The sequence below is a fragment of the Periplaneta americana genome, chromosome 7 (genome assembly GCF_040183065.1).
Source record: "Periplaneta americana isolate PAMFEO1 chromosome 7, P.americana_PAMFEO1_priV1, whole genome shotgun sequence".
NCBI lineage: Eukaryota > Metazoa > Arthropoda > Insecta > Blattodea > Blattidae > Periplaneta > Periplaneta americana.
In genome coordinates, this window is record NC_091123.1 from 61,569,033 (window position 1) to 61,589,520 (window position 20,488).

Genomic DNA, 20,488 nt, shown 5'->3' on the forward strand with positions numbered 1-20,488 from the left:
AGAAGAAACAAGAATAACAGGGTTAAAATTAATTCTGATAATAGTAATATACGTTACAAGAGCGGTATGTTGACGTTTTCATGGTCGAGGAAAAGATTGAAAAAGCGAAACGTAGTTGAGCTTTTTTAATTTCCGAGAACATGAAAACAAATATACCGCTCATGTATCGTACATTATTTTGTGCGAAGATCGTTTATTGCATACCTGAAAGACGAATTTCTAATTAGTTGCAATGAAATCTCCATGTTGGTTTCTGTTTAATGACGGCAACTTCGGAAAACCAAAATATCTTTCTTCAACATTGTTGCTATAAAATGTTTTCTGTGTTTACTGTACTCCAGCAGGCCGTGATATACGTCTGTCTTTTTTTTCCCCCAGTCTATAAATGTGAATTTAAAACAAACGGTAAGGTTATGTAATGATTTATTTTTCATTTTAATATTTTAACAATATTATTTATATAACATATTGCAGTAATAACATCGGCATCTGGAATCTCGTTGATTTTTTCACGGCTTCCTTAATGTTACTTTTATCAGGAATGCAATACGTTTCGTGGAGTAGTAGACTTTACTTAATTTTTGCAAATATTTAAAAACAATAATTAACATTGCAATTTAGGTGAAATTGCAGTGGTAAGTTTCCAATTTATAATTATTACTATGTTAAACGTCTCTACAAATAATATGTTAAAAGCCTAAAGCAGTAAAATGAATGTCGCGCTTAAGCGGTAAGAAGAGGGAAATTGTTATGTGTGTTACGTTGGGAATACTGAATGTGGTATTTCACACTTACCGCGTATTGGTTCTGTGCGGAAAACAAGCAAATACGCACGATCTCGCACAAAACTAATTACATAAATATATCACGTACCTAAAATAATAGAGGGTCACTTACAATAGATGATTGGGAGTTTCAAAAAAGTTACTGAATTTAAATACTTAGAAAGTATAATTAATGAAACAGGCTTATTTGGGAAAGAAATTGAACATAGACTCGTTAGGCAAATAAGTGTTATTACTCCCTTCATAAATTGCTTAGTTCCAAACTCCTTTCTAGATTATCAAAATTAAGATGCTATAAAACAATAATCCTACCAACTCTCCTATATTGCTGTGAAACTTGGATGTTAAAAAAAATCTCTTTTTACTTTTGAGAATAAAATCTTGAGGAAGATTTCTGGTCCCATTCAAGAAAATAACACCTGGAGAATTTTTGAACAACAGGGAACTAAGGGATATTTGTAAAATTCCGGACATAATAGCCTTAATAAAAAGTCGAAGACTACGTTGGCTTGGACATGTTCTACGGCGTGATGAAGACTCTCTTCTATGAAAAGCTTTCGACTATTCTCCAAGATGTACGAGACCTCTTGGTAGACCTCGTCTTCCGTTGGAAGGATCAAGTATATGATAATCTTTGTACAGTGGGAGGACGACAAGAAGATGCAGAGAACAGAGACGAATGGCGATATATCGTGAATGAGGCTAAAAACCACTTAGGTTTTGAAATGCCCTGAATTGATTGATTGATTGATTGGATTGATTGATTAATGTCTTAGTTGTAACTCTCTTGTTTCTGCAGTAAAAGAATACAGCGTAAGACGCCATTATGGCACTAAACATTGTGAATATTACGACAAATATACTGGTCAAGTTCGTGTGAACAAAGTGGATAAATTAAAAAGTGAATAGCCAAAGCAGCAGAACTTGTTTAAACAGGAAAATAAAGTCACCGAGACTGTCGTTAGAGCATCTTTTATATTATCACATAAAATAGCATGTGCATGAAAACCCTTCAGCGAGGGAGAGCTTTTAATACAGTGTTTAGTTGCTGAGGCAGAATTAGTATGTCCAGAAAAAAAGCAATCATGTTCAAACCTCAGCCTCTCAAGAAATACAGTTGCTGAGCGCATTAGTGATATTTCAGGAAATTTAAAAGAGCAACTAATGAAACTTCCAACCAGTTTTATTGCGTTTTGTATAGCAGATGACGAGAATATACAGACATACAAAACTTAGCACAGCAAACAGTGTTTATCCGAGATGTGGACAAAGACTTGACGGTAACTGAGTGACTTCTAGACGTAATATCTTTGAAACAGAATACTACAGCAAATGACATTTTCTCAGCTTTAGTAGAAGTTATGTAATCTGCAGACATAATTGAAGAAATTTGTCAGTAAACGAAAATATAATTGATTTTCTGGCAAAATATTTTTCTGCAGTAGCTACACACAATATCATTTAAGAATTAAATTTGTTCTGTTTACTACAAACATCACAAAAGATATTATTACGAATATTTATTTTTCAGTCACTGACTTTACTGCAATATATGTAAGGTACAAAACCTTTACGTTACATGTTTTAAAAATCGTATGAACGTTTTCGTTGGATTATGCCAACATCATCAGATACGACATTCATTCTAGCAATATCATTAGTCTCTACAAATACAATGCATATTAAATAGCATACAGAGTAATAAAAACATACTAAAACCAACATAATTAGGATACAAAATGTTGTTCTTGTGTGACTGCCCATATTGTCAAATAGTTAAAAGTACACGTGTGAATTACAATATATATATATATATATATATATATATATATATATATATATATATATATATATATATATATGTTTGCAAGTCTTCATGAGTAAAACAATAAAAAATAAAATAGAATGAACTGCATATTGTACAGGGACATCATTTTATTTTTACTTCAATTTTTATTGTACCTGAGTTTTTTAATGTACTTCACTCCCACCCCTTCTACTAATGAAGTTCCAACTCCACACAGAACCAAGACAGCAGATAGTAAGCAGTACTGAGTTACTGAGTATAGTACGTTCCAGAAATATGTTCGCGTTTTCCAGTGACGAAAGAGCTTTCAATATTGAATCATATTTTCGCACAGGTACTGTCCGTTTGCCTACGTCGCATCCCGATTTCCCCCACCTGCTTCTGCTCGCCCCCTGTAATAGCTGGGCTGTCTTAGCTCTTTTCTAAAAACATAATTTCTCTTAGGAATTGGAAGTTTACGTAATATTATACAGCTGTTTAATTTAACTTAAATAAAAGGGCCTCGTTAAGTAATTAACTGTCACGTGATTTCCTCCCTTTCTACAATCCTGCGGCATAACCACTTGGACGGACAGTAGATAGCATGTCTGAGTAATTTTATATTTTCGGGTCGGGCAGAAGTGAAGATTGAATTTACAGTACGTAGAGTAGGTACAGAATTATTTCAACATGAGTTACTAGTACGAAGGACGAAACTGGCAATTGGAATTAGATGCAATAGTCTATAGTGCGATAATATGCACAAAAGAACTGAAGCCTGTATCGAAATGAACGGCCACCATTTTCAAAATTGTATTTAAATATTCATATTATGATTATTTTTCAATTTAACTTCTTTCTCTATATTGTACGCTAATGTGCTGTAGACAGTATAATATACACTGCATAATGAATACGTTCGCATGGATAACTCACTTCGTGAGTAAAAACACTTATTCTTAATACAGTACTGCACTTTGATTAAAGAAAAACCTAATGAAAATTATCAAACTCAAAATCGCGATATTTCCTAGTTTACGTAAATGGATGAAGTACTTTTCTTCCCTCCTATACCTAGTAAAGTGATTTATTTGTGTTTTACGCCAGTATCATCGAACTCCAGTCTTGGAGGGGGGAGCAAGCGGTGTTTCCGGTTCTCTAAAGGTATAGACAGGTTAATATTAAAAATGTTAGTAAAAATAAAATGATGTCCCTGTATAATGTGAAGAGATGCAATCACAGTATTTGAACTATATTAGCGAATTTGTTTATGTTCGTGTTCTTATTTCTTATTGATGCACGTTTTTCACTGTCCAGATATGTGTGCATCGTGATGTATATCTTGTAGGTTTGCATTGAGTGCTTGTTCAAAATTATTATGGATGTCTTTGTGTCCGACGATATATTTCAATGTTAGATTGTTTTATGTTGATTAGCAGTATATGCTTAATTAGACTGTGATGCTATTCATCCAAGCTAGAAGTGATCAAATAAAATAATATATATTATCATTTGGTTAATGACCCAACTTTAAATGAAGATTTTGAAAAATTTTAATTCTGTGTAACGTGTTGAATGGATGGAAATTTACATGGTTAATTTATGGTCGGTATCCAAATACTGTAGTTGTGGTAAAATATGTAATAAGGTGCAAGTCAGCTGTCAGGTTTAACTGGAATAAGCTCAAATGTTAAATAATTAATATTAATAACATTGATGAAACAAGTTTCATGAATTTGTATCATATGATTTAAATTAAGACAAATGATAAATGCCAAGAACATTCAGTGCTATTAGACAAACAGATGAAATACCCAAAATGAATTTTCCGGCATTAGGCATGATGGAAATGTTTACTTGTCTGAAAGTTCCGAAATATATTTTTTGCAGCTTCACAAGACTTGTTCTTTGACTGGGTGAGCAAGTTATCTCCCGGCCGGCAAGCGGCAGCATTGCTATCCCGCAAGAACGATAGCGTGGAATACGTGGAAGTCTCGGCAAAGATCATCCTTCACATCAAGAGTGCAATCCAAGACAAGAAGACAGACAGTTTGAGAATCTCTTTCTTAATTTGGGTGAGTAAATTACATGTTGTCTGCTTATATTTAGTAATATTACATATTAATAGTTTGCAGTTTGTTGAATCACGGATATTGCGCTGTCTCCATAACCGGCATGTGGGAGCTCGCCCGCCGACGACCTAAGTTACGGCGTATCGGTCGGGAGATAAATTGTTCATCCAGTACTTGATATAATAATTATAAAGCAAAAAATGCACTTCTTCTTAATATGTGATATAAGTACCATAAACGTTTCGCAGTAAAGTCATTATGATATTTTTGGTTCGGAATTAATTTTATCTTTATTCCTTCAAAAATGATTAGTTAGTGTTAGCTTCATTGTTGCGCCATAAATCTGTGTACAGTCGAACAGTAGTGTGTTCCTTGTCGTAAATATTAGCAAACAGCTGCGTTTAAAGAGTAATACTTTAGTGGAGTAATACCAAGGGCCACTTCTACGAGTGTATAATTAGTTAATCGCAGATAAGGCAATGAAATTAACTTTTAGTGACGCTGAACTTACAATTTTTATTGTATAAGCACTAATCCAAGATTATTTCTTCTCGATCTAAGATCACACTTAACTGGCGATTTCCCAGTTGAAGCTGGTTGAATTAGTTTAGCTGAAATTAAATAGTTATTTATGAAAATAAGGAAGAGTAAATATTATTTCTGCAATTAAAAGGTGAGTGAAGTTAAATTTAATTGTAGTTAGAGAAAGATCAGTATTAATATTTCACGTGTAATTATGCGTATAATGCCATAATCTATTGCAAAATAATGTTGAATCGCGAGGTCTATTTGATATACAAATTTATTTTGGTTATTTTTTTTAAAGTACGGTATTTTGTAGTTGAAGAGTGCAGGCGGGAAAACCTGTTGAGTCACGATTTAGTGTTTTTACAGGAGAGCAAGTTAAAATTTCAAGACCCATTATATTTTATTGTTTTTGGTTATTCTTCAAATTTCTTTGGACTAATGAGGTTGTTATTCTGTACAATTAACAAATCTACGGTACCTGATCTGTTACATGACATCTAAAACAGAACAACGTTAATTTTGACTTATCAAGTTTTCCCCCTGTGCTTTTGTATTTAAAATATTACTCTTTGAAATATTTTAATAATAAACTGAAAAGCGCACAAATGTGCATTGCTTCAACCTTAGTTATTTTGCATTTGCGTAGTCGCGTATTGATTTTAGTCTTTTTGTGCATAGTTCTGATAGTCCAAGTGTTCTTTTTAGATATGTTGATTTTACCTTTTCTAATGCATTTAGGTTACTTTCTGTGAGATGACTCCATATAACCTCAATTCCGTAGCATAGTATCGGCATGATTTTGGCCTTGAACATGTTTAGGCCTGTTTCTAGGCTGAGTAGCCGTATATTTTTTATGTCGTGCATTGCCATTACTGCTTGGGCTGTCCTCTCTGTCACGTGTTTTGTGAAGCATTTGGCGGTTGGCTGCAATATCATTTCGAGGTATTTAAAGTCTGGTGAGATTTTGATTTTTTGCCCTCTGATGCTGATTTCAGCAGCTGCGGGTGCTTTCCCCATTTCTAAATATCATTTCCGTCTTTTGTATGTTTATGTGCAACTCGTGTTTAGTGCACCATTCGTCTATTTTCCCTATTGTTTCCTGGAGCTTCTGTATGTCAGTTGATCCGACGACTATATCATCTGCATATGCATAAATGTGTACGTCTTCTTCTTTCTCTGGGATACGTAGGACTTCTTCAGTGGTGAGGATGTACAGCAGTGATGTCAAAGCAAGCGCATTTTCTGACCTTGATGTCGTGCGCGGGCAGCAAGCGCTAAGTATTGAAAGAGGAAGGGTTGTGTATATGAATAAGCAACCCATTGGATTAAGAAAACAGTGGTGCACAAACTTCAAACGGAACGTGAAATTTTATGTCGTTATTTTTATATGGCTTCTTTCTGTTTAATATTATCTATATTGTCTGTAAAACAAAAGTACTAACACTATTTTCTTAATATTGCACTCGTGTTTTAAATCTTAATAACATAATAGAGAGTTAAGAAGGAATATTCACTTAAATTCCATAGTAGTATAATATTATACTGTATTAAGTGGATGAAACACATCATTGATAAAGAAAGTGATATTCCAAAGAAAGAGATTGAGTATGACATGATAAGTTGGAATTTATAGTGATGGTATCTTTAGCCTTACAAAAGTAATCAATAAACTAATAAAAACAATATTACAGTACAAAGCAAAGTTACCTAGGTACTGTATCTGTTTTAAATGTGACTAATATTACATAACAAAACTCTTATCGCATTATGCTTTTAAGGCGATAATTGTAGCAAATTCCTATCATCAGAATATTAAATTATTTTCTCGAAATGTGCTGAAGCTATAAAGCTGACATTTTTACAACACATGGGCACGTATCTTTTGCTTATGATGTAACAGTAGTTGCTTTGTTAATTCATTTCCTTACAAACAATTTCCGTGCGAATATTTTCAAAATTTTCAATACGCTATATTCAGTAATATGTATATACGGTATATTAGATTTACGAAAACATTCTGTAAGGCTACTAAATAAATAGGCCTATACCTGAAAATTTCACTTTTCTATACGAAAAGTTGAGAAAATATTTCTTTTGAATAAAAAAATCAAACTTGTGAAAAATGAGTATTAAAATTAAAACTTACATTCTTATAATGCACTTATACTTCTCAGGCAAATCTAAAAATTAACATGGATACAGTTTTAATAAGTTCTCTTCCCTTTATCTATTGAATCAGTGCTGACCATCCCTGAATATAGCTCGATCAAGCGGCATATACCAGCTCTTTCTTCTGTCTCTTTCCTTTCCGCTGTAAAGCGCTCAGGCTCTCCTGGGCTCTAAAGCGCGCGCTTGCTCCTGTGGGCATCAATTGACATGCCTGATGTACAGTATGGGACTCATTGGGTCTACCTGTAGAACTCCGATTGCGTTATAGGGTTTGAGATGGACAGATTGATGTTATTATGTAGTATTTGAGGATTGACCTGATTATTCTTATCCAGACGTTTTCTATCCCTACTGTTTCTTCCAGTTTTTGAATTACTAGGTCTCTTTGTAGCAGGTCGAAAGCTTTGGTAAAATCGATGAAGTCTGTGTAGAACATCAGTTTTTTCTGTAGGGCCCTAGGTCTATTTGTATTTAAAATATTTGGATGTCAGTATTTTTCCTACCAATGCATGATGTTCGGGGACGTTATGTTAAACGACGAATTTCACGTTTACACAGTTTGTGTCTTGTTAGGGCAAACCACTCAAAGGAATGCACTGTCCCGCTTTGCCTACGTGAAGCAGAAGATTGTTACAGCTGAGGACTTCGCGTGAAACAATGGAAGTCGGTTCCGCTCGATTAATGCGTGTTATGAAAACCAGTTCTTGTAAAGCGGAGACGGGCGGGCGTTTACCCGGCTGGCTCTCACGGGAGTGTGTGTGTATGTACGTGTTTACGTCTGCGGTTGGCAATTCTAGCAGACGCGGCGCAGATAGTATCACGTCCGTTCACTCGGAGGCGACGCCCCCAGATATGGTCACGAGCCGGTGGGATTGGCTGGAAGTGAGATTATTTAAATACATTTATTTTATTTATCCGTTCTCGTTTTCGTTGTCGTTTCCGTTTCGTTATGAACCAGCAGTGTGCAACAGGATCAGGATGATTCCTACGAAGAATAAGAATCTCCAACAGGAATCCTCCTGATCCTGTTGCATACTGATACTTTTTATACCAAATGTCCAAGAAGTATTTTGTATTTAACACATCTCAGCCAGTGGCGACTCGTGATATTTTTTATTTTTATTTATTTTTATTTATGTTATATTATTGACTAAGACCACAGCGTAGACGAACCTGGCTCTTAAGGCTGGTTCATAATAAACCGGGAACGAGAGCCAGAATGAAAACGAGAAGCAGAGGACGTGAATATGAAAATTTTTGATTCACAATAAACCGAGAATGTAAACGATTATGCATATCGATATGCATGTCAATAACGATATGTAAAGTCGATATTACGCATTCTGATGCTATTTGTGTATAATGGACCAATGGCATTCTGTGATGTTATTTGTCTATGCTCTCTCATGAGTACAAGGCAGCCAACATAAACACAGGTTAACCAACTTCGAAATTTCAACTGAAACATTTCATTAGGTACGGTACTATAAATATGCCGATGCATTTTTATTATCACAACCTATTTTAAGTCTGCCATAACGTAAAACAATTAGAGAAGAAACATTTGTAATAGAGCAAAAATGAACACAACAGTAGTTATTGAATTGAAGCATGAATATGTAGGGTGTAATACAGGGACATCACTTTATTTTTACTAACATTTTTAACATTAACCTGGCTATACTCGGAAACACTGTTACCCCCCTTCCATTACAGGAGTTTGGAGTTGCTAGTGCAATATGTAAACAAATCATTTTACTAGCTATAGGAGGAGAGAAAAGTAGTGTATCCATTTATATTACAGGGAAATATAGTATTACGATTTTCAGTTTGGTCATTACTTTACAGTATTTTATAAAAAAAAAAACAGTAGAATAGTAACAATTTTTTTTTTCACAAACTCAAGTCTTCAGGCGGTTATATACATTATGTAATGTCTACTTTATTCAGCATATTACTAACCGAATTTATTCCTGAGAATTTTGTGAGCACTCCCGTAAGAAACCCAAATTTCTACAGCTAACTTCTTGACCGACTTATTACGACCTCGCTGCATCCTTTCCCTAGCATCTTCTACAGCATCTTCTGTCACCTTTGTTGGCCATCTTACACTTTTCTTCCTTTCTGTACACTCTGTTGCTTTAAATTTATCTACCAGATTAATGACATTTCTACGAAAATATTCCGTAATGATATAATCAGGAAACTGTATAAAAAAATTGTTGTTCACATTCGGTTATATTGTAATATTCCAGTTTTCATCTTCGTCCTTCATACCTACAAACAATAAAAGAAAACTCTTGTTTAAATAATGCTGTTAAGTACCGTACCATATTATAGAGTACCGTACTTTCGGTAACTCTAATCTTCACTTGTGGTAAGTCCACACAGATAAATTCAGTTAGCCTATGCTACACACCATACCTGTGTGAAAATAAACTTCAATAATATAAGCTCTTTCTTCTATAGAAAATGCAACATATTTCTGAAACGCACTGTACTCTCTACTGTTTATTTCACTGCTAGCAACAGCGGCCGTAAGTTTCTGTGACTGACGTTAGCAAGGACATTAGTGAAAGGGGTGGGAGTCAAGTACATTTAGAAACGCAGGTACAATAAAAATTGAAGTAAAAATAAAATGATGTCCCTGTACAACCAATACAGCAATAAAATATGATTCACTTACGATCGGTGTTCAAAGATGCAGCTAGTGAAAGCCACGTATTCTCCTTCATTTCCTCATCTTTATACGAGGCGCGCCGCTTATCGTAAACGTGAGGATTTTCCTCAACACTCAATATTAGAATCTCATCAAATAAAACTTGCTCCATGAGGCACAGCACAGAACAAAATAATGCATAGGTTATGTCACGGTCTTCTTGCTACAAAATATACGACGACAAAATAGCTTTTAGGTGGCAATAGAATGAATCTAGTGGGCTGTGATCGGAAACGTGAACGCCAAAGTTGAAACTTGGCCAACTCTCCGTTCCCGATCTCGGGCTCTGGCAAGCTTTTCGTTAATTGCGAATGCTCACATTTAAATGTACACATTTTAACAATTTTACCGTTTTCGTTTTCGTTCCGATTCTCGTTTCCGGTTTATTGTGAACCAGCCTTTACGGTAGTGGCTAGAAACATTTTTGTTTTATAAATTTAATTTGTACTCGCTAGCTAGATAGTTAAATAAATAAATATAAATAAATAAATACAATATTTTGTGTTGAAAGTACTTCTTCCCGCTATGGACAGAACAGTTCTTCGTTTTAGCTCAAGCAGTACCATTCCCAGCAGAGCTGGTCCATAATAAACCGAGAATGAGGACCAGAACGATAACGAGAAGTGGAGGGCGTGAACGTGAATATCTTTTATTCACAATAAACCGAGAATGGAAACGACCATACTTATCGATATGTATGTCAATAACAAAATTTAAAGTCGATATTCCGCATTCTGATGTTATTTGTGTGTAATTGATCAATGGCGTTCTCTCGTAAGTAGGCTACAAGTCAGCCAACATGAACACAGGTTAACCAACTTTAAAATTTATGACATGGAATATTTAAGAATGTAATTCACGTGGTACTCTAGTCACATACAGGGTGATTCACGAGGATTTACCGTCCTTCACGGAGCTTATTTCCGAAGACATTCTGAGCAAAAAATGTCATATAAACATGGATGCTATTCTCAATATTTACAGAGTTACGTTTCGTTATTGGAACGCATTGCTGTGAACGCGTGACCTTTGTCAGCGTGCAGTCAGCAGCCAGCGCGAGCGCTACGGAAATCAAAGATAGCCGTATGCAGTTACGTAGAGCGACGAGTGCCGTTCACAAGCGTGCGCCTAGTGTACTCATGCGGTCGGCGACATTTTTAAAAATGTGTTGCAAACTCTCCAAGACTGTAAATTAGGATGCAAAATTAAGCAGAAAATAATGAAGTCGGTGGAAGTGGTGTGATTTGTAATAATTGCTGTGATAAGATCGTAAGAATAATGTAATTTTCTAGTTAAAAATATAAAAAGATGTCTATACGAAGCAACTAAGGAGTTCACAGCACATTTTCAGTTTCATAATACTTGCCAATTAAAGAAATGATGCTTCTGAATGGTTCATTCTCTATTTGTACTATTCTTTTATCTTCAAACTAAAGAAAAAAACTATTTTACAAACAACTTTAAATTAGTGTAACTCTGAAAATATTGAGAATAGGAACTATTTTTATGTGACATTTTTTGCTCAAAATGTCTTCAGAAATAAGCTCCGTAAAGGACGATAAATCCTCGTGAATCACCCTGTATACACGAAACATCTATTAAAAGTGATTCTACTGAATTTCTGGGTTAGTTACAAGCAATGGATGAAGAAGAAATTATGTCACGGCCTCCTTGCTGTAAAATATGCGACGACCAAATAGTTTTTTGATGACAACGGAATGAATATAGTAGGCCAGCGCTTTTCAACATTTTTCAATATGCGGCATATTATATTTGTAATTTAAAATCCCGCGGTACATTCACATAATTTAAACTATTGGTTGGTTTCTAACTGTGGATGAAGGGGAATTTTTTCATAAAAAAAATTAAAACGCTATATTTTTTAAGCTTGATCCATAGTGACACTTGTGTCGGAAGAGGTTGCAATTGGGATTTTCCTGGTGGTTCTCCCGTTTCTCCATATTAGGCATCTACATTATTCCGTCATCATTCCATAGCATTCCTCTAACGTCGGATAGCGAAGCACGAAGGGGGCTGCTCTAGGGAAGAACGGGTTTGCCTGAGTTCGGAAACCTGGGTACGCTGTGAACCTTAGTGTAGTCAGCCGATATGAGTTTGGGAATTCGCTTAGCTTGAGGGTCAGCACAGTAGATAGTATTAGGTCGCAGTGATGGGTCGTAGTGCCCCACCCTAAATTCAAATTCAATTCAAGGTTGGTAGGCCTACGATATTCTAACTTTACTGATCTGGCAATCCTGACTGCGCGTCAGTCATTCTCTTCTCTGCCGCTCGCACACACTTCCGCATCACCGTTTTTGGCGTGTGAAATAAGTAATGGGAACGTTAAGTGCTAGTGTCTTACCTTTACCGTAGTCAATCTGACAACTGTGTTTGGTAAATGGCTGATGTGACGTGTATAGGAAGTGGTACCATTCTCAGCTGCACTAGCAACATGCTCACAAACAGAGCACTATACTCTAGGACACACGCCAAAAATGCTGGCGCCAGCTTTCGTACTGAATGTTGACTTATGCCGCGTTCGCTGAAAGTTGACTTTTGTGGACACTCTTCTTTTAGGCCTACTACCCTTTTCATTTTTATTTTTACAATTGTTTCTACTACAATCTTACTAATTTCATTTTCTCGCGGTACATTGGTGAATTATTCGCTGCACATTACTGTGCCGCGACACACCGGTTGAAAATGGCTATGGTAGGCTGTGATCGGACACGAGAATGGCAAAGTTTGAAGTTCGCCAATCTTCACGTTCCCGTTCCCGGGCTCCGGTAAATTTCTCCTTAATTGTGAATGCTCACATTTAAATATATTTATTTTAACAATCTTTCCGTTCTCGTTGTCGTTTCCGTTCCCGGTTTTTTTGTGGCCCAGCTATTAGTGTCGGAATCAATCGTGGATGAAATCAATGTTGCCAAATACTTTCCTATCGATCCCGCTTGATGGCTTTTCGAAGCCTGCAGTTAGTATAAAATAAGTCAGATTTCGTCTCTTGATCAGTGATTAAAAATTAGTCTAATAGTTCATAAATTATTTATTTTCAAGTTATTTATCACTAGCCATCTTCTTAGCCTATTGGTTAGCAACTCTGGCTATTAACCAAGAGGTCTCGGATTTCTCCTTGGTCAGAAATTGCTCTTTAGCATGTGTGTGCTAGGTGTTTATGCTGTCCTTAGGTATAAGTTGGATTTAGATAAATATGTGTTAGGAGGAGACTGACGCACCATATCATAAATTCACTGTGAATATCCCCTTAACGGGACTTCTATGTGAACGCATGCAAAAAAAATCATTATAAAAGTGCTAGTAGGCCTATTTAAACCAGGCCTGGGCGCTAGTAACTCAGACTACTCCTTAACTCCGCACTCCATCTTTCCCGGCTGAGATAGTAAAGTTTTGGTGCGGTACGAGTAGACAGGAAGAACAGTGACGGATTGTATCAAGCGGGTATTATAGCTTTTACAAACTTTCGGCTCTCGCTGGTCGCCTAAAATCCACCACTGATGCACATTGTCTTACTGTGGGTTTGTTTATAAGGCGGTGCAATCGAAAAGAGCATAAGCGGGAGTTTCTCGTCCCTTTCACTTCCCCTCTTATGCCCAGAGCTGATTTAACCTGTAGTCTAGATGCAGAAAAAGTTGCAGCCATAATTTGATGTAATTTTTACAGCGTTATAATTAACCATTTAAGAATATACACTCAGGGACAAAAAAAACCGGACACTTCTATATTTGCTTGTATTTTGTTGCCAATTATTCCAAAATGAAATAAAATCCATTTAAACAAAATAATGTTTCATTTAGCACCTTACACGACAACATTTGAAAAAAAAAATCTCTGATGAGAAAATTTACAAAAAATTACAAAGGGCGTATAACTATGGCATCGTTTGGTCTAACTGTTTTTTCATTTTATGGTGCCTTAAACATTAAAAACTCTTTTTAGTAACGGGTATTAACCCCTCTGGCTTGAATAACTGCATCCATACGTCTTGGCATGCTCTCAATTTGGTTAGCAATGTCTTCTTGAGAAATAACTTCCCATTCTTCGCCAAATGCTCGCCTCAACTCTTGTAACGATTCTGGCCTCGGTCGTCTATTCTTAACACGCCATCCCAGCATGTCCCACACGTGTTCAATTGGGTTCATGTCTGGACTCCTTGCTGGCCATGGAAGAACATGGATTCCCACTTCTTGGAGATAATCTCCGACCGCATGGGCAATATGCGGCCGTGCATTATCATGCATTAAAACAAAATTATCGCCTACAAATTGTCCAAATGGCACAACATGATCAGCCAAACATTCATTTATATACCTATCAGCTGTTAGTCTTCCATTTTCAACAAAAACCAACTCTGTACGAGCATCCGTACACACTCCTGCCCAAACCATCACTCCACCACCTCCATACGGCACATTTTCGGAAATGCAACACTGTGAAAATCGTTTTCCCCTCCTTCTCCAAACTCTTTCACGTCCATCAGGTGAGCACAGATTGAAACGGGACTCATCGGTGAACAGAACACAGCTCCACTGTCCATTTCTCCAATCCCTGTAATCATTTGCAAAACGCAGTCGTTCAACTCGATGCATCCTGAGAAGTCTGGGACCATTTGCAGGTCTACTTGATATCAGTCCACTTGCTTTCAACCTCCTTCTAACTGTTTTGGCCGAAATTGGGCGTCCATGCATGTTAACAAATTTCTGGGCTACACTAGTAGCTGGCAGGTTGCGCTCCCTAAGAACTCTCAACACGATATACCTGTTTTCGTTTGGATTTGCAGCTCTTGGACGACCCGAACCTGGTCTTCTGGTATATTCCAGGGTCTCTCTATACCGTTTTATGGCATCATGGGTTGTGCTTCTAGCCATATTCATAACATTTGCAATGTAACGTACACTGCGTCCATCATCGTAAAGGGTTACAGCTCGAGCCACATCTTCAGGTCGCAGCTTGTTTTAAGACAAATGTTACAACCCCACCTAAACTCAGAAAATGTAAAAATAAAGAAATAACGAATGATAACGATAATGAAGCACAAAATGGTTGAGACAAAATTGTTATAGCTGAGACTCCGAAAGCAAAATTGGAATATTTGGTTGTAATGGCTTGTTTATAAAACAAAAAACAATCAACAATGTATACACGTCTCCATAACAACAGATGACTACCATAATATTGTATGAGAAGATAATGTTTTGCAAAATACCAGCAAATATTAAAGTATCCGGTTTTTTTTTGTCCCTGAGTGTATTAAGGTGTGAGACATAACGTTTAGGTACATAGTTTTTCCTTTACTCATTAGGGGAGAGGGAAGCAGGATGGCTCAAATTTTACGTTTCTTTTTTTTTTTTTCCGTAATTTGTATAGCATTTTATGAAATCCTCAAATATGGTCGTTCTACGTGGTTCTTTGGCTACGTGGAGAGATATTTGAATTTAGATTTCACCACGATTTAAATTTGAAATTTTGTATTATTTTGAAACGTGCAGATTGAGTCAACTTACCCCGCCCTAGAGGCAGATTGACACATGGTATGGAGAAAATTGGCTACATTTTAAATAAAGGCAAACTGCATACAAGACTAGATTTTTTTTTATTTAAAATTTATTTCTTTATACAGGCAAATGATTCAATATGATGGACGCACATAAATATATACCCATAGAGTTAAACGCTCAGATAAATGAAGAACTGAATCCTAGAAAAGCAAGGTAGAAAAATTAATTTTGAACTTGTAAATGACTACATATCATATTGTCTGAGAGTAGTCAACAAGGGTTAGGTCTTATATATTAAATATTAAATAAGTTATATGTATTGTTATTTAAAGTATTTAGTTCGTTATGAAGGTAGGAATGATTTTTAAGGGAACTAAGAATAAAAGAAGGGAAGTAGAATAGTAGTGGATAAAGTAAAAGGATGGTCAAGTGAAAGTGAAGGAACATGAAAGACATAGCAAGAACAGGCTTCAAGTGTCAAAATACGTCTTGTTTAAAGTTGTAAATAGTTCAAGTAAGGGAATGCTGGCTCGAATACAGAAATGTGAAGGGCCAGCAGGATTGAAGATTTTGAGAAATATATATCATATAACATATATATCATATCATATCATATCATATCATATCATATCATATCATATCATATCATATCATATCATATCATATCATATCATATCATATATGTATCATATCATATATCATATCTATCATATCATATATCATATCATATCATATCATATCATATTGTAATTTTATTTAGTAACAACAATGTAATTTATTCGTCACAACAATAATTCCTTTCTACAATTCACCTTAAACGCTCTTGTCAACAATTGGATCTTCACTCAACACAGTATTCGTTATAGCACTCCACCGACGACAATAACAATTTACTTGGACTATTACGCACAACAATGAACTGTTAATCTTAACTAATATTTACAAAGCACTATTTACAAATCAGAACTACCAGTTCTCAGTTCACAGTTCTTCTATCTCAGTCACTCGAGTTCACAGTATCTCGAACCACAGACCTTCAGAGACAGTTCACTGTACTCGAACTCGGGTCCCTCCAACTGCGGTCCACTGCACTCGAACTCAGGTCTTCGGATGCTGACGCAGATGCGGACGCACACTCGAGTCGAACTCCGGCTGGCTTGCTTGCTCTGGCTTTCTCACTGACTGAATAACTGAAAACTCTGAAACTCTAGTTCGCTGGCGCCTGCTCTTTTATAGCAAAATCATAGTTGCGAGAACCTTCTACAGGTGTGTAGAGAATTATCTCGATATCTCTACATCAACAGACTTCTGGAATAGTCGAGAAGGTCGTTCCACATTCACTGCGTTAAGTAGCAGCTGCGCGCGCAGACTCGTTGCGTTGACGTAATACACCCTCTCTCTTCTCTCCACCGCGCGACGTCACTCAATGTTCCGTGGAGCCTGTGCGATCTGCTTTCTTGCGGGACGCTGGTCGTGAGTTCGATTCTCACGTCGCTGTCACAATATCATATCATATCATATATCATATATCATATATCATATCATATCATATATCATATCATATCATATCATATCATATCATATCATATCATATATCATATCATATCATATCATATCATATCATATCATATATCATATCATATCATATCATATCATATCATATCATATCATATCATATCATATCATATCATATCATATCATATCATATCATATCATATCATCTGAGAAGAAGTTTATGCATACAAAGTTCTGTTTCCATCTGTAAAATTTTTATGTACCATAACTTACATTCCAGGCACTGTCACCTGGTGCACATTTTGAATAAGATTTAACACAGTACAGGCAATATGTCTCTCTGTCTTGTACGTTACTTTCTTTCCTTGAATTATTCTTTGTCTTTCGACTGGTCTTAAGATTCCTTTTCTCACTACTAAAGTCTCTTCTTGTATTTTTGCTGAACAAATTCATTATCCCTTTTCGATATCCTCTCCTCTAGTGCTTTCTTAACTGGAGAGTCAGTAAATATCACAGTTGGCAATTTTCCCCTTATGTCCTCATCCGTAGCTTACCTACAATACCGAGTGGGAGTCTGGAATTGGATATTAAAATCCTTGGCCCCTTGGCCACATTTCTGTTTTCTAACTTTACAGCACTGACAGCTGGTAACATCATATTATCAGTAGAAGTAGTTCTCCATCAGTTTTTTAAAGCCCTCATTTTCTCATTCACTGCAATGAACATATATGTTTTATAGTTACAATCAATTAAATTGAACTTATATAATAACAAATTGTATGAATAAGTAAATTATGTATTGTATAATTTATATAATCATTTAAAGTAACACAGCGGGGTAGGTTAAACACCGTGCCAATCTGCCCCCTTACTGTGTCAACTTGCCTCTCGTGTAGATATTTGATTTGTGTTAAAATTACGAATTAGAGTAATGAATGATCGAAATGAAATTAACACGAAACAGAGCCAATTGATTGCACTTTCCAACGATGTATTTAAAGTTCATCTAATATTACATATGTACCTTGTAAAGAAATAATCACGAGATGGTGAAAATTTACTTATCATGCTGCAAAAACAACTTTATGGCTTCCTTCTTCTACCGCTTGCCACAAAAGTCTGACGCTTCCGTGGAGCCTGCTTTATAAAGCAGGAATCATACTGTCTGCGTGGTGCTGCAATCCATCGCATAAACACCGAAACAAAACTTGTGTGCCAACGTGCCTCTGTAGCCAACCTGCCTCCACCTCCCCTACTACATAATATTTGAAAAAAAAGAAATCTTAAATTTACATATAAATGCACATAGCTGAAATACAAATTATGTTAGAACGCTGAAATTTTGTGTAGACTTTCAGAATTCAAGTAGATTATGACAAAGTAGACAGCTGCTCTGCCGACTGAGCTACTCGGCCGCCATTATTATTATTATTATTATTATTATTATTATTATTATTATTATTATTATATTGGTGTAAAAATTTCTAGTGTGTTTTTTTTTCAGAAATTATGAATTATAATAAGTGATTTTTGATAATCAAATTAGATTTTTACAGTATAATAATTAATCACAGAAACGCTATTATAATATCCATGTAAAAGTGTGTTAATTCCGTTAATGACTTATCAAATTATAACATTATAATAATTCTTTACATGTTATATAATGTGCATATTTGTATTAACGTTTTCGCCAAATCTTATGAATTGTAAACTATTGTAATAGTCTATTTTAAAGATTATATTAAGAGCAACAAGTAAACAAAAATTAAGCTTCTTACATAATTTGTTTCTGAGATGTGTGGACTCATACTCTCATGCAAATTCAAAAATATTTTTTCACTTAGGCCAGTAAGTAACAGTAATTTAAGAAGTAACTGTACATCTAAACATTAAATACCACCACTTAAAATATATTCAAATGATCTACAAACGCTGTTAAAGTTGCATCAAATTATGGAGCGGATTTGTATTTTCCAGACATTCATATCTGACGCACAAATACCTTCAAAGGGTTCACAAGGGATCGCTCGAGACCCAATGGACTTTGGACTTATTATGTTCGTTGTAGTCAAGGACACTTGGATTAGTTGGAATTGTTGTCGTGCATAATGTAGGAATCCGATAATGCAGTGGAGGTTGCTGGTATTTCACCAAGTACTCTCTCACTCGGTTTGCAGCTATCACTGACAGTTACTAACATAAAGTATGTCTAACGTATATAGGCCTACATAGGCTACACACAAACAATTTGCACAAACCGGTTTCCAAATCTAATTAACTCTGTTAGAGAGACCTCTGGTGGTCAGAAATGAAAGAAGTATATTTTGCCATCCATGCACGAGAGTGCTTACTGCATCTCCAGATGGCTCTATAATCGATCTCTAGCCGGTTATTGGCCCGTTTTAGTAACCTTTGTTTCAAGGTTTACGCAGTTTCTTGTTGAGCGTTGTAATGTACTGTATGTAATGTGGATTAGTGCATACGCTGGTTTGCACAAATGCGGTTCGTTTTCAGAACGTGGCAGTAAACAAAATGTGGCTTGTACCCATATTACCTGAGTGTGTCTGCGCCTACGCACACGTCAAGTTATGCAAATCAGCAAAATAGATTGACTCTGTAAACACTTTATTGGTCAGACTAAATAGTACTTATTACATGTATGTTATAACGGGGGGGGGGGGAGATAGAATCATACTGCGTTCGTAGGGATATACAATAAAATTAACTCGTTATAAAGAAATATTTACATATATCGTAATAAACTTTTTAAATTTCTGATAATTTTGGCATAATCCGATAATGCGTCCATATCTGTGGAGTAACGGTTAGCGCGTCTGGCCGTAAAACCAGGTGGCCCGGGTTCGATTCCCGGTCGGGGCAAGCTACCTGGTTGAGGTTTTTTCCCGGGGTTTTCCCTCAACCCAATATGAGCAAATGCTGGGTAACTTTCGGTGCTGGACCCCGGACTCATTTCACCGGCATTATCATCTTCATCACATTCAGACGCTAAATAACCTTGGATGTTGATAAAGCGTCGTAAAATAACCTACTAAAATAAATAAAAAAATCCGATAATGCTTTCTCTTGTTTAAAGGTAGGCCTAAGGAAAACATGTAGAATTTATACTAATCGAGAATATTACATTTTTGCCGTTGAGTTGTAATACAAATATGCTCGATTTTGAGGGAAAAGGCTAAATTGGCAGTATTGATTTAAAACAGGAATCACCATTGTGTTTTTGGAAGTTTGTTACAGGGTTTTCTTTTTTAAGTGTGCAATCATATATAATTTGTACAGTAATAGAACCAAATTTTGTGCATTAATAAAAAATTCAACAGAATACCTAAAAGTAATGGTTTATTAATTCATAAAAAAATTACATTGTTTAGGTT

At 35.8% G+C, this 20,488-nt stretch overlaps 1 protein-coding gene across 1 annotated transcript in view; it reads left to right on the plus strand.

The window, feature by feature from the left end:
* Positions 1–4,461: 4,461 nt before the first annotated feature.
* The window catches only part of cin (Molybdenum cofactor synthesis protein cinnamon), a 219,912-nt gene continuing 203,885 nt past the window's right edge, over positions 4,462–20,488 (plus strand). Inside the window, exon 1 of the transcript XR_011332980.1 lies at positions 4,462–4,646. The gene's annotated coding sequence lies outside the window, so the exon portion shown is untranslated. The remainder of the gene's footprint in view (positions 4,647–20,488) is intronic.